The sequence below is a fragment of the Homalodisca vitripennis genome, chromosome 4, assembly GCF_021130785.1.
Source record: "Homalodisca vitripennis isolate AUS2020 chromosome 4, UT_GWSS_2.1, whole genome shotgun sequence".
In the NCBI taxonomy this organism is placed as follows: domain Eukaryota; kingdom Metazoa; phylum Arthropoda; class Insecta; order Hemiptera; family Cicadellidae; genus Homalodisca; species Homalodisca vitripennis.
The window spans coordinates 83,025,419-83,040,139 of NC_060210.1; the positions used below are offsets into that span (position 1 = coordinate 83,025,419).

Sequence of the window (14,721 nt, forward strand, 5' to 3'; positions counted from 1 at the left end):
AAGAAGTTCAAACTAAGCTGTGTACATTTGGTATAATTCAGTTCTATGGTTGTAGAGATTTCATTATTCAACATGTAAGTGATATTTGTATTAGATGATTATTTGTTTGTTATATGTTATTTGTAGATGTAGCTTTTGATCATGTTGGAAACGTTAAAAACGCACTGTCACTGGGTGTTGCGGTCCATGCAGCTGTTATGGCAGTAAACAACGAGGCGTCTGTTTGTTTGGCTACCAATTAGCATAAACGTGTGCTGATTACTTTTCGTTGACAATGTTTGAACAAATAAACTGTACAGATATTGGATTAAACAAGATAATATTCAGTCTGCAATTAATGTTTAATTATTTAAAGAGATTGTTTACTCAATGTTGCTTTTTTATATACACTCGTATATAAGTGAGGGGTTGTCGCTTTGTAACTGGTTTTAACGTAAATATTAAACATAAAAAGTGTTTATGGAGGAGAAATGAATATACCATACGCCTTTATAGTTTTTAAGCTAATCCACAGAAGCAAAATAATTCAGAATTTTAGAGACACTGTGTTTATATCGGTCTTTGGAAATCAACTATTCAGCTACTCATGATCTATATCAAAATTTAAGAAAATACCTCAGGGTGTTAAACAATTTATTGTACAAAATCAAATATTCATACTTATTTCATAAGAGTTGCTTGCTTAATTACCAAAGAGCTTGTTTATATTCTATTGTAAATATATACGATTCTTTATAAATTAATGAAAACATATTAAATGCACTATAGAAGAAATGTTGGTACTCAATTCCCTAAATTTGTCTACACCATTTCATTTTAACTGTTCTGATAAACGTTGTTTCATCAGATATTGTTTTACACAGTTTTGAGTTATTTTCTTTTACTTAATAAAACTACTATTTTCATACATACATATATATATATATATATATATATATATATATACATATATATATATATATATATATATATATATATATATATATATATATATTCAGTTTATCTGTGAAAGTATTTCGATATATGCCATAAAAAATCGATATATATATATATATATATATATATATATATATATATATAAAATGTTAGCAAACACATATATACATTTGCTAACAATGTATGTGCTATCCAAATAACTTTAAAAGTATTGTATCAGCTAATATTCTCTATAAACATTATTTCACGCTTAACTTATTCTTAAATACTCTAGCTAAAGGACAAGTATAACAGCTAGAACAGCAAAACATAAAGATTATATACGCGGAAAAAAGATCGTAAGAATTTGTCTAATTTTAGATTTAAAAATTGTACAAAACTTTGTTTGTTTCAATTACTCAACAATATGAAATTCGTTCACCTTGAGCATTGGAGGAAATGAGTTTATTTCCTGTACGTTTACATACTAATTGAATTAAAATACAAATTTTATCACTGACCTAAGAAATGGAACTTTCATATACAGCTGTCTCCGTCAAATACAAATTTTAAACTAATTAACACTTTGATAATGTTCTATATTTATTTAGTTTTTTAGTAGTAATTATTTAATTTCTAAAACGCACCTTTTTGTTCTAGGCGAGTTCATAACCTTTAAAACAATTGTACACTTATTTTACAGGTACCTCAACTTTTTTACTGGATAGTCACAACCGTAAAAATACAGAAAACACTAATATATGTTTGGCTACCAAAAATAATAGTTTAATAATTTTGATTTGTAGAAGCTGGCTTGTGATGACGCTGAATTTGCTCTGTTGGGTCGTTGAAGCAAAATTAATAATCAAAAACTAACACACCAGTTTAAAATTTGAAAGCTTAGATCATGTGTATTTTAGGAAAATCATAAATGTTCTTGTTATTGCGCTAACTAGTGCTGTTGTCTGCAAACGATACTAGGTAATTACCTCTATTTTCACGGCGCCAGCGAGACCAGCAGTGTCGTCTTGCTATGATTAGTTTTGTTATTCTCAGAAGCGGCATACACAATTTATTTTAAAATATAAGTATACCTTTAAAATATGTTAATTTTAAGTAGATTTTGTATATAAAACCAGATTTTGCAATTGTCCCCGTGACAATGAAAATTTCCAAACAGTCACAGTCCAAACAATTAATTCAATTAACTCCTATGATAAAGTGGCTTGAGGAAACAATTACCAGTCCAATAAAAACTATTACTGAAACATGGTACAACGATAAATTTATGTAACAAATTTCTCTGATATATTTATTTGCTAGTTTGGTACGCCATTTTGATTAAATTAGCGGCCTATTATACTTTCTTTAAATTCACACTTGTTTTAGAATGCTTATCACATTTCGTAAACTTTTTATAACTAACGATTTTGTAGTGTCTAAAACGTTTTTATAGATATCGATTACACGTATATCCTATAATAAGTTTCTGACCCCCAAAAAGTGACGCAAGAAATGCTGAAATATGTCTAAACCTGACACAAAATAAAAGATATATCGGTCATGTTCCTTGGACAAACTGTTATGCCATTTCGTTCCAATATGGCGGACGTTACTTGTTTTTTTATTCACATCTCAGTTATTTGAGGACATAAAAAGGGGAAAAGGTGTTTTGAATGCTAATGCAATTTTCTAAACGTTTTGAAAGAAACAAATATTTTTATCAAAAACTGTTTTATAAATATTAATTACTTGTAAATCCGTTAAAAATAAATAATTAATGTTTCTGCCTTCACAAACTCTACCTACTTCTTTCGGTAATAGAGCCGGAAGGACGATTTTATTATTGTATAGATAAATAATTTATGAAAGTAATAATAGTTCTCTTTCAAAACACAAAAAATATTTTGTTTTGAAATTGTCTGAACACGCTAAGTGATTATATAAGTCAATTGTATGTGTAAACGTTGTAAGAAAACAGTTAAAATTATTCTTGCCATCCTCTAACGCACAACTTCCTGCCATAATGGTAAACCAAGTGATATATCTCACCTTTCTTAAGTAACTGCAAAATATATTTATGAATTGTGCACAAGACCTACAGAAACCATCGAGTCTCATCGAGCCGGACACCTCCTTCTAAATTAACTTTTGAGGTATGTACCAAATCTGCACAATATGTGACCATCTTGGAGCAAATCAATGAGTACATAACTTTTAGTTTTTCATTATTGTATTTTTAATTTTCCATATATATTATTTCTATATTTTTCTTTATATGTGTATAATTTTATTGCTGTTACTTTGTTCAACGAACAATTTTTTATAATTTATGTTATTTTTTTTAATGTTGATTGCTATAATAAGCTTATTTTTCTTGTTTTTTATTCATTACTTTTACTGCACTATTACAGTATTAGCACCCTGGGTCTGTGGCTAGACCCACCGCTCCATGTTGAGGATCATTTTGAAAATCAATTTTGATTCCACGAAGTTGAATCCATGAAGCTCGGATTAATGAGTCTTTCAAAAACTCGTATTCGTGGAAAGACAATCGTATCTTGAGGCTATCTGAGTTGAATCCGCTAGATAGTTGTACAATTCTGGTACTGGCCTGAATTCATGGTAATAAAGGTGCTATCTCACCACACCCTCCCCTCAAAAGCACATCCCGAGCAAGTAGTCATTTCACTATTAACTTTCTGACTTTTACAGGGCAGTTGACAGTTTCCTTGTTCTTCCACCACAAGTGGTAACATGCCCCCTGGTGATGGGCAGTGATCGTATTCCGACCCCGCTTTTTAGAGTTGATAGAAGCTTTGGATAAGATTTACTAGATAGTGCTGGTGGCTTCTTGTGGCTGTTAATCCTCTTGGAAGTTATTTATCTTGCACTATCATGTTCTCAGGATAATCATTGTAAGATGTCAATCAATTCTAAATCTTTTGAAAGTAGTGCAACACAAAAAGGATATCCTATTAAAGGTAACAATGATTGCACCACAAAACGTAATCTGTAAACTAACCTGAAAATTCTGTCCCATAGATTGTATCGGAAAAATAAACAGTCTATTAAGAGTAAGAATGACCGACCAATCATCGGTGTTACGTTGTTTATAAAAAAAATATGAGAAGCTATCTGTACATGCGATTCAACAAAATCAAAGAAACTAGAAAACTGCTTCAACCTGAAAGGAATTTACCATTTAGAGCAGTATTCCAACCTCAATACTACTCTTATCAGTTCAAGCACACATAAATTCATTTTAAAATGGAGGCAATCAGATGGGTTATACGTGATTTTATTTTCCTTCTTTTAAATAAAATGTTATTTAAATGTCAAAAAATGAAAATATTCTGCACACAGCTGACTGGAAATTTGTTGTTTACGGTATTTATTTGTTAAAATTATTTTTGTATATTAATTGAGCTATGTTTGTTTGTTTAATCAGTGGGTTTCTGATGAAGGGTTCTGGGAACCACAAATCATTAGCTTATATAAATAGATTAGGTCAATTAAAACCGCTATCAAAGATACGAAGTACTAATCTAGGATATCCAATTAGGTTAAACATTTTCCAAGGTTGAAGGTTAATTATACACGTTTATATCACAGACTAGCCAACTATTTGCTTGTAATGAGGGAAGGAATATCGCCTTCACTATTGATACAATTTTAACTCAATCCTGAACATACCTTATACATATATAGTGACATTTGTGTCCGACACTGGCCACCTATTCTCAAGACTTAAATTCAAACTAACAGATCAATTTAATTCTGTCAGGAGGGAAAGATTTAGGAGCCACAAAACATATCCCAATCCCTTCCATTTTAGTAAGGCTTTTGGAGAGTAATAACATTGGAATAGCAAAGCAACACTGATCCTCCGCCTGACTGTGACACCGAGAGACACATGACACAGACAACTACATCCGAGTATCATCTGTGTGACGTTAATCTACAGTAATACCCGGTCTGATAGCTTCTATAAGCAGGACTACGGGCTAGGCCTACACCAGCCTGCCAATCTGAGTTCGTTTTAATCCATTTGTGTAATGGAAGGGATTTATTACAGTTGACACACTCTGTATATAGTATACTACAGATGATTGAACTAACATCGCTGTAGCCCTGAAGTGATCTACATTACGCCTGAGTATTTATTTATATGGAGCGTTGAGTTTAGTTGAATCAAGAAGAAGGTTATCAAATATCTTATCGAATACATTGAAAAAAGGGTACTGAATCGATTGACTGTATTAGCTCTTAGAAGCTCAGCAGACGTGGCAGGAAAATTTAGTAATTATCAACAGTTTAATGTTAAATATGTAAATAATTTAGCTTGCATTTTAAAGAAAATAGGGAAAGCATTTGGAGATATCTATAAAAAAATTAAATACAACAATAAAATTTAAATCAATTTTAAAACGACTTTTGAACAAAGCTTAAACAAAAAAGAAAGTAAAAGAAAAATCCATATAAGCATATAATCATAAAAATCCATAAAGCAGATAATTTATAATGAACTAAAAAAATAATTTTCTATTTACGAACTAAAGGTAGTTAATATCATTAGTTTTAATTATTCAAAAATTGCAGTAAAATAAATTGCTAAGGATGTACATTTTAAGATATACACAATTCGTCAAACATAAAATCATACAAATTGTTTCTTGTTACGGTTTCAATGGTTTTTTATCCCACATTAATAATACTGTATAAATAAGACTATTCACTCTATAACAGTTTTAGCAATGTTTAAAAAAATTCACATTTTTTATTAAATATACATTTTTTTAATATACAAATGAGAATATTTAATAATTTAATCCGCAAGCCAAATTGCATCAAAATCTTTAAGTGAATGGAAGGAGAAAAAAATCTCCATATAACCACCTTGTATAACCTATGAATACTTTTAACTAAAACAAACCTGATGCGTACATTATAAGGAGCAAATTTTAAACTTGTTTCTTTAACCACTTTGTAGCCTGCATGAGGACAAGTTAGTTTCGTATACGTTATTTGAAATCCTAGAATATAACAAAGATTTGCGATGTACTGTTTTGGAATAAATAATAGCCCATAGTAACTATTTAGTAAGTTTTTGGCGAAGGTGACAGTGCTACCAAAATGGTTTCGCACACTATTTTTCACCAGATAAAATGTATAAATTACATCAAAACCGAAGTGTATATTATAAGGGAGGAACTTTAGCTAAGAATAACTGAAAAGCTACACCTGGACAAAACCGTTTTCCGTTTTAAGTGTAGCCATGAATCTTTGAAGTTTGACATAAACCTGTATAAATATGTTATGAATCAAATTTCATTCAAACATAGTTATTGAACTTTTGCTGCATTGTGTTAGAAAGAATTATCTAAGTTGCGTGTACAAATATTTTTCCATGAATATATTTTTAGTTTTCCAATCTTTTTGATGATGAAGTAGTGGGAGCGGGCACAAGTCGATACATCTCAGGGTCCAAATTCATTAACAGAGAAGAATTTTCCAAATGCCGAGGTTCGTGACCTTCCAAAGACCGGAAGCTGCCGGATACAGACTTTCAGTAGTCGAGGTTCTATAAACTCGGACCTTCCAGAAACGGGTAAATTCCAAAGTACTTCAGCGCCTAAGATTGGGATATCTCAGGCACCGGGAACTTTTCGTAACCGGAATGTTCTAGAGATTATCAGCATTCAGAGACTGAAAGCAATGAATCTAGTTACCGGAAGGCTAAAAGGTCCCAGGACTTCCCGGTAGAGTCCGGAAATTTTCTGAGGCCGGAATATACCAGAGTATAATAGTTTCTAAATGTAGGTTGCTTCTATATATAAGTCGGGAGCTGCATATCTAGGCTGGGATATCTAGGAATTGGTAGCTTCTAGAGAATGATAATTTTCATGGAACGTGAGATCCCAGAGACAGCCATTAGACTTTGGGTACTTTCAGAGGCCAAGAGGTTCCTGAAGCCAGCAACTGCCGGTCCAGAAAATTCTGTGCTAAGTAAGTTTCCGATTTTATAAATCTTAACGGAAATATCGCTCAAAAGTGAACACTGTATTAAAACAAACTATGAACAAAAAATATATGAATTTTCTAATTATTATGTTTATCGATTCTGGGGATCAAGATAAGAGAAAATGCAAATATTCACCCCGAAATTCACATCATGCAGGAAATTTATATCTACAAGTTCCACTGACGATTCTGTTTGACGAACCAATATTCTGGTTTCCTCCATAATATTTGTATAACACTATTTCGGTGTAATCCTTACTTTCATAATCATCAATGTCCTATTTCTGCATTTACATTTATATAACTAATTACAATTTATACATAACATACTCAATTTTAAATATGCTTCTTAAACTTCAAAAGTAATGTTTTAAGAAGCCAGATGCCGTTATCCTGTATTTGAGAATAACTTTCGACAAAGTAAACAGGGAACTACCGGTCTGTAACCAAAGAGATAATACAAGCACATACAGGATCCATAAATCCTCTCATACGCCACAAACTCGTCAGGGTTAAGTTCTATCCATATAGAGCGGATAGAGTAGGGATTATCCTCGTTATTTTTAACTACTGTTTTACAGCATATACTGATAGCGAGAGAAAAGAAGAGACCTGGATTCTGGCCTATCTGAAATTTGCAGGCGCTACTACTAGTATGTTGCCGCGCCTCGTTTCGTAATTCCATTATTGTTTCACTGTTCCATTGCTAGGATAAACAATTCGCAGGATTGGCTGTGGAGAGAAGCGCCTGAAATTACCGCGCGGCAACACACTAGTACACAGATGTGCGCCGGCACGGGCCAGGTCTCTTCTTTTCTCTCGCCACCAGTATATATATATATATATATATATATATATATATATATATATATATATATATAACAAATTAGACTTCTTAGTTTAAATTTCCTTTAATATTTCGGCTTTGCCGTTTTCAAATTCTGCATTATACAACCGAAGTGAATATATATATATATATATATATATATATATATATATATATATATATATATATATATATATATATATATATACAACTGTAATTGAATAATAAACAGTGAACGAATAAAATTTCACTTAGAAGTATTCCCACACAATCATTACCTTCCTAGATGTTGTGTTTTTTGAAGAAGACTTTCTTAAAACAAATATTAATGTTAAAAATACCAAAACTATAAAATAACAAAATTGTACTAGCTACCACCTTACACATAAAAAATAATATTCCAAAAAGTCATTCGTGCAAAGAATTTATATAGCATAGAGTCTAAGTTCACATATTATTTAAAAAAATTTACTAACACTTTCAAAAAGCTAAATTTACCTAACAAACTTGTAAAAAAAATTAATAGGCCAAGAAATTTTAATTATTGTAAATCTTTTCTTCTATATGAACCGAAAATTACTACCAAATTCTAGTCCGGAGTTAACAAAATAAATCCTATAATTAAAACTGCTTTTAATATTCTACAATCATCATCGAAAACTAAATATATATTTTCAAAACCACCTAGGGCCATCATTAGAAAACCAAAAAATCTTAAAAGATATGTTAGTCCAAACCAATCTTAAAAACAAAAATCTGGGAAAAATGTAATGGTTGTAAACCCTGTCAAAAACCACGTTGTAGTCCTCTATTTAACATGTTAGCAGTAATAAAACATATCCAATCAAAGGAACTATTGATTGCAATTAAAGTAACATAATATATTAGCTAAATTGTAATTTTTATTATAAACAATATATTAGCCAAACCTCTAACCCTCTTCGTATCAGAATGACAGGTCACCGTACAGTATTATTCATAGAGATGACAAGCCCCTCGCTATACGTTCCAGGGAATACAAACAGAACCAAATTGATAACTGTTATAAATTAAAAGGCATATAACGTTGCATTGCATGCTCATGGGAATATAAATATATTTAATTTGAGAGGAGCGAAACTGCATCAACTTATATCCAAAACGAAATTTCCTTTAGGTTTTAACCCCCGTTAATGTATAAAAAATGTTATTTTTACTCCTCGGCATTTCTGATGAAACATCAGCTTTGAGGTATTGGTTCAATGTTTATCAGGAACTATTGATTGCAATTCAAGCAACATAATTATTCAAATACAGTTATGTTTTTCTTGGTTATACTTGTATATAGTTTAGTAATTACATTTTTGTATACAATGTTACGTCTGAAGAAGTACGCGTGTTCGTGTAGACGTACGAATATTTATAAAGAGTTTTACCAATATTTGGTTATTTATTTTTATGAAGGAATTCTTATATATATATATATATATATATATATATATATACATTAAATTGTATAAATGGCAATAGCCTTATTTAATTTCAATAAACATTGAATCACAAAAAGTACTTGCTCCGCCGGGAGTCGAACCCGGATCTCTCACTTGCCGGGTGAATGTGCTACCATTACACCACAGAGCGCTTACTTTTTCCGATTCAATTATTTTGTATTTGGCCGTATCTGTCACATATGCGTTTAAATAAGCAAACTAACATATGATCGGAAGACCAAATACCTGTCAAACGACTTTTATTTACATTAAATTGTATGTTAATATATATATATATATATATATATATATATATATATATATATATATATATATATATATATATATATATATATATATATTATATATATATATATTATATATATATATTGACAATATTATAAAACCCCAGCCCTGCTAGTCTTGACAAACTCAAGGGAGGTTTGTTTACTGGGAAAGCAACAGAGTACTTCACTGCCCTCGCCCTCAATTGTTCTTCTTTGAGGGCTTTTGAGTTCTTTTTAAGGGTTTAAAAACCTCAATAAAACGTATTACTTGGGCAGCTGACCTTTAAGTGAATTTGTATCTTCCAATAATGTTTTAAATCGAATATTACTCTACATCTAGAATAAAATTAATGAAATTGTGTTTCATCTTCAGAATGTATGTTAAAAAGTCAAATAAACTGATTCATTTTATTACATTAAAATTTAGTTCATACATTAAAAAAAGGAAATATCAAATAAGAAATAGCTCAAAATTTCAAAAACTAACGGTCATGTTTCATTTCTAAATATTTTGTTATTTCTTCATTACAGGATTATTTACTATACTCTCCTTACTTACACGTATAAAATAAATTAATTAACATGTATTAATCTAATAATGAATGTTTTCAAAGTTCATAATAGTCTATTGTAATGGATATAGAATTATTGAAGCAATAAAACTTCGTTCATACATTATTTAATGTAATGAAAAAACAGAGTACCCCTACTCTTACCCTTTTTTACTGATTTCTTCATGTGAAATTGTACAAGACATTAATTTTGTTAAAATGTAACATACGACTGCTACACCTGGGGCAGGAGCCCATAATGGTTGCTGCAACGGTTGATCTATTAATTATCCTCACCCTCCCTTTTTACTCTGACGTCACGCCGGTGCCCGGTTTCTTGTAATAACGGTGTTTAGTTTCAGTGCTTCCTTTAGTGTGCTGATTGCTGACTGCGTTGTTCCTAAAGCGAGTCTGCTGAATAATTCTGATTAAGCTTTCGTAAAGAGAGTAGGCTTTCCTATCCTAAGATGTAAACAAATTTCTTCTCGGGAATAGTTGATTCTAAATCAATAAAACCAAAAAAATTAACTATAGAAAATTGAACTATTGAATAAATTAATATAACTCCCAAATGGGACACTGAGGAAAGTAAACTCAACCCATGTAGTTCAGGCTGTGTCATTAAGACTAAGTTGAGAAACCGTCCGTCGAACAGTACCCGCCAGTTCTCCCGTGAATATTTTTTAAATAGCTGTCCTCCTCCTTCATGAATAACAGCAAAGGAGAAGTGGATGGGACTGTAACACTTCATGCATAACAGAGTGCTTATAGCTCCGGAGACGTATGGATTAACCATCTAAACTATCTAGTTGACATTACAAGATGGCCTCTCACGTTGTATGTAGACTACTAATGACAATCTAACGTCATTTAATTATGAATTAATTAGATATTCAGATTTTCCTGCAGGTATTTGTGTAATGATAATCCAATAATTGAATTTGATTGTATTCTAGATACAAATATTAAAATAGCTAAATGTTATGATGTATAGTGAATAAAACAGCCCTAAAATTATATTATAAATCGTTATGATACATAATCCAACGCAGCGGAGTATCGAAGGATCCCAACAAAACTTACAGTCTGTACAACAGTTCTTTACGAAAATTCTTACAAATTGGCTAACCTTATGTAGCAAATAGCAGGTATACCTGTACAAATTTCCCAGTGGTTTCCAGTGGTTAAGTGGTTTCCAGTTTATGGTAATATTTTTAATTTTTAGCTCCCGCTCTCTCTTTCTTTCTCTCTGACAGAGAGATAGAGAGCTAAAAATAAAAAATAGACTATACTTGACCTGAGCTTATGTGTATATATATATATATATATATATATATATATATATATATATATATATATATATATTTATATTTATATTTATAATATTTACCTACATTTTGTTATTACAATTCTTATATAACTAAGCAGACAGGTTTTAATATTTTGCTAAAACACTACCTTGATCACGATGAAAGAAGGTATTAGTGTCTGTAATCTATATAACGAGCGCTATTACACTGTATTACCTACCTTTGCGAAATTAAAATCTCTCGGTTCTACGACAATGTGCTGTTGTACCTGGAACAAAACAACTGAGTTTCAACAACATTATAACTGTAGTTATAAGTACAATACTAAACGTAAAACGTTGACATTACACTAAATAACGTATTTCAAGTGACTGAAATTAAATGGCCTTTACAAAACTCTCTGAGAGCCGTCTCTGAGTATGAGAAGACGAAGTTTCACAGTTCTTACTTAATATAAATCAATCAAATAATTTCTTTTTAGACTCTACATATTTTAAATTAAATTTATATAACGCTTATCGACCTTGGCTCAAGATTAAATTAGTAGACTCTATAAAAGGGTCTTTAGTGTAAAAATCCATACTTTTTTATTTTACAAAATAAGTTTCCTATATATATATATATATATATATATATATATATATATATATATATATATATATATATATATATATATATAGGCTTTGTCATTACAAAACACAATAACGAAGGCTGAGATACAGGTGTTTCCGCATCATTACACACAGACAGGATCGCCAAGTAAACTGTGATGGAGGCAAGTGTGGTAATGAAACACACACCACCAAGTCGGGTTAGTTTTATTAGTCACAATACGAAAGTGGTAAAGCTGTCTTCGCATTATTACACAAAGGGAACGATCACCAAGTAAACAGTGTCAGAGGTCAGTGTGATAATGAAAAGGACTAAGTGTACAGTCGGGTTAGTTTTATTATTCACAATACGGAAGGCTGAGGTATAGCTGCCTTAGCATTATTACACAAAGAGACAAAATCACCAAGTAAACAGCGTCGGAGGCCAGTGTGGTAATGAACAGGACCAAGTCAACAGTCGGGTTAGTTTTGTTATTCACATTACGGAAGGCTGAGGTACAGCTGCTTTCGCATTATTACACAAAGGAACAAGATCACCAAGTAAACAGTGTCAGAGGCCAGTGTGGTAATGAACAGGACTAAGTGTACAGTCGGGTTAGTTTGCGCTAGGCCTAATATCAAAAACAAAGGTGCAGCTGTCTCTCCAACATTACACTAAGGGACGAGATCGCGAAGTAAACAGTGACGGAGGCCAGTGTGGTAATGAACAGGACAAAGTTAACAGTCGGGTTAGTTTTGCTAGGCCTAATATCAAAAACAAAGGTGCAGCTGTCTCTCCAACATTACACTAAGGGACGAGATCACCAATTAAACAGTGACGGAGGCCAGTGTGGTAATGAACAGGACAAAGTTAACAGTCGGGTTAGTTTTGCTAGGCCTAATATCAAAAACAGAGGTGCAGCTGTCTCTCCAACATTACACAAAGGGACGAGATCGCGAAGTAAACAGTGACGGAGGCCAGTGTGGTAATGAACAGGACAAAGTTAACAGTCGGGTTAGTTTTGATAGGCCTAATATCAAAAACAGAGGTGCAGCTGTCTCTCCAACATTACACAAAGGGAAGAGATCGCGAAGTAAACAGTGACGGAGGCCAGTGTGGTAATGAACAGGACAAAGTTAACAGTCGGGTTAGTTTTGCTAGGTCTAATACCAAAAACAGAGGTGCAGCTGTCTCTCCAACATTACACAAAGGGACGAGATCGCGAAGTAAACAGTGACGGAGGCCAGTGTGGTAATGAACAGGACAAAGTTAACAGTCGGGTTAGTTTTGCTAGGCCTAATACCAAAAACAGAGGTGCAGCTGTCTCTCCAACATTACACAAAGGGACGAGATCGCGAAGTAAACAGTGACGGAGGCCAGTGTGGTAATGAACAGGACAAAGTTAACAGTCGGGTTAGTTTTGCTAGGCCTAATACCAAAAACAGAGGTGCAGCTGTCTCTCCAACATTACACAAAGGGACGAGATCGCGAAGTAAACAGTGACGGAGGCCAGTGTGGTAATGAACAGGACAAAGTTAACAGTCGGGTTAGTTTTGCTAGGCCTAATACCAAAAACAGAGGTGCAGCTGTCTCTCCAACATTACACAAAGGGACGAGATCGCGAAGTAAACAGCGTCGGAGGCCAGTGTGGTAATGAGCAGGACAAAGTTAACAGTCGGGTTAGTTTTGCTAGGCCTAATACCAAAAACAGAGGTGCAGCTGTCTCTCCAACATTACACAAAGGGACGAGATCGCGAAGTAAACAGTGACGGAGGCCAGTGTGGTAATGAACAGGACCAAGTCAATAGTCTCAGGGTTGTTTTGTTAAAGTCACAATTTCCTCGGTTTGTTTTTCCTCTCTCATTTAATGTCCTTTGTTTATGAAACGGCAAGACTTCCCTTGAAATTAGATTAGTCACACAATGTCTCTATTCTATGATTATCTGGTCAGTTTACTACGCGACTTGTGAATTTTAACTAAGCATTTTCATCAAAAATAATAATTGTATAGTGTAATGAGTGCCTTTATTGGCTGAGCGCATGTCACACCGTGTAGTTTGGCTGAGCGTTAACACATATTTTCTACATAGGTCTTTTGTGTAACCATGGTGGTAACGAAAAGTGTTTGAGTAAATAAACGTATAAACGAAGTGAGTACAACTATATGGAATTATAAAATTTAACAGTTTCATATGTAGCCGGTTTTGTTTACTTTTCTCATTTAATAGGCTGTAGTACAATAAAATTATATGTATTCATAATAAATAAATTTGTTTTGTATTCCTCAGTGTCTATCACTTGTACAGATATATATGTTAAATGTAAGTTTTGTTAATTTTTACAGCCTTCCTTCGATTTTCATTCAAATTAAGTTTAATTAATTAATTGAAGATTCAAGATCAAAGATTTGCTACTCTGTTTGAAAAACTACTAATTTAGTTAAATTTATTACAAAATTGCCTCTTAATGTTTCGCCGAACATAGCTCCAATACCACAACAATCCTATATAAATATGAAATTTATAAACATAAACATAACACTTTCATAAATACATAATATCCTAGTATAATATTTAAATACATAATTAATCACTAAAAGTACAGTACTTACTCGGCCGAGAGTCGTACCTGGATCTTTCAATCGGGTTACTTTTGTAACAAAGCAGTTCCTTTTAACTATTTAATGAATTTATATCGTTTCTGTCACATATGTGTTAATAACAACATTGGCATGTGATCGTGAACAGT

General features: G+C 32.3%; 1 protein-coding gene across 6 annotated transcripts in view; it reads right to left on the reverse strand.

Annotated features, from left to right (window-relative positions):
- Nucleotides 1-14,721, reverse strand: part of LOC124359652 (cGMP-specific 3',5'-cyclic phosphodiesterase-like) — a 507,337-nt gene that overhangs the window by 418,846 nt on the left and 73,770 nt on the right. For 4 of the 6 annotated variants that reach the window (XM_046812573.1, XM_046812572.1, XM_046812567.1 and 1 more), the window contains one exon: nt 11,603-11,650. The exons of the other annotated variants lie outside the window; for them this stretch is intronic. The gene's annotated coding sequence lies outside the window, so the exon portion shown is untranslated. The remainder of the gene's footprint in view (nt 1-11,602; nt 11,651-14,721) is intronic. 6 annotated transcript variants of the gene reach the window in all.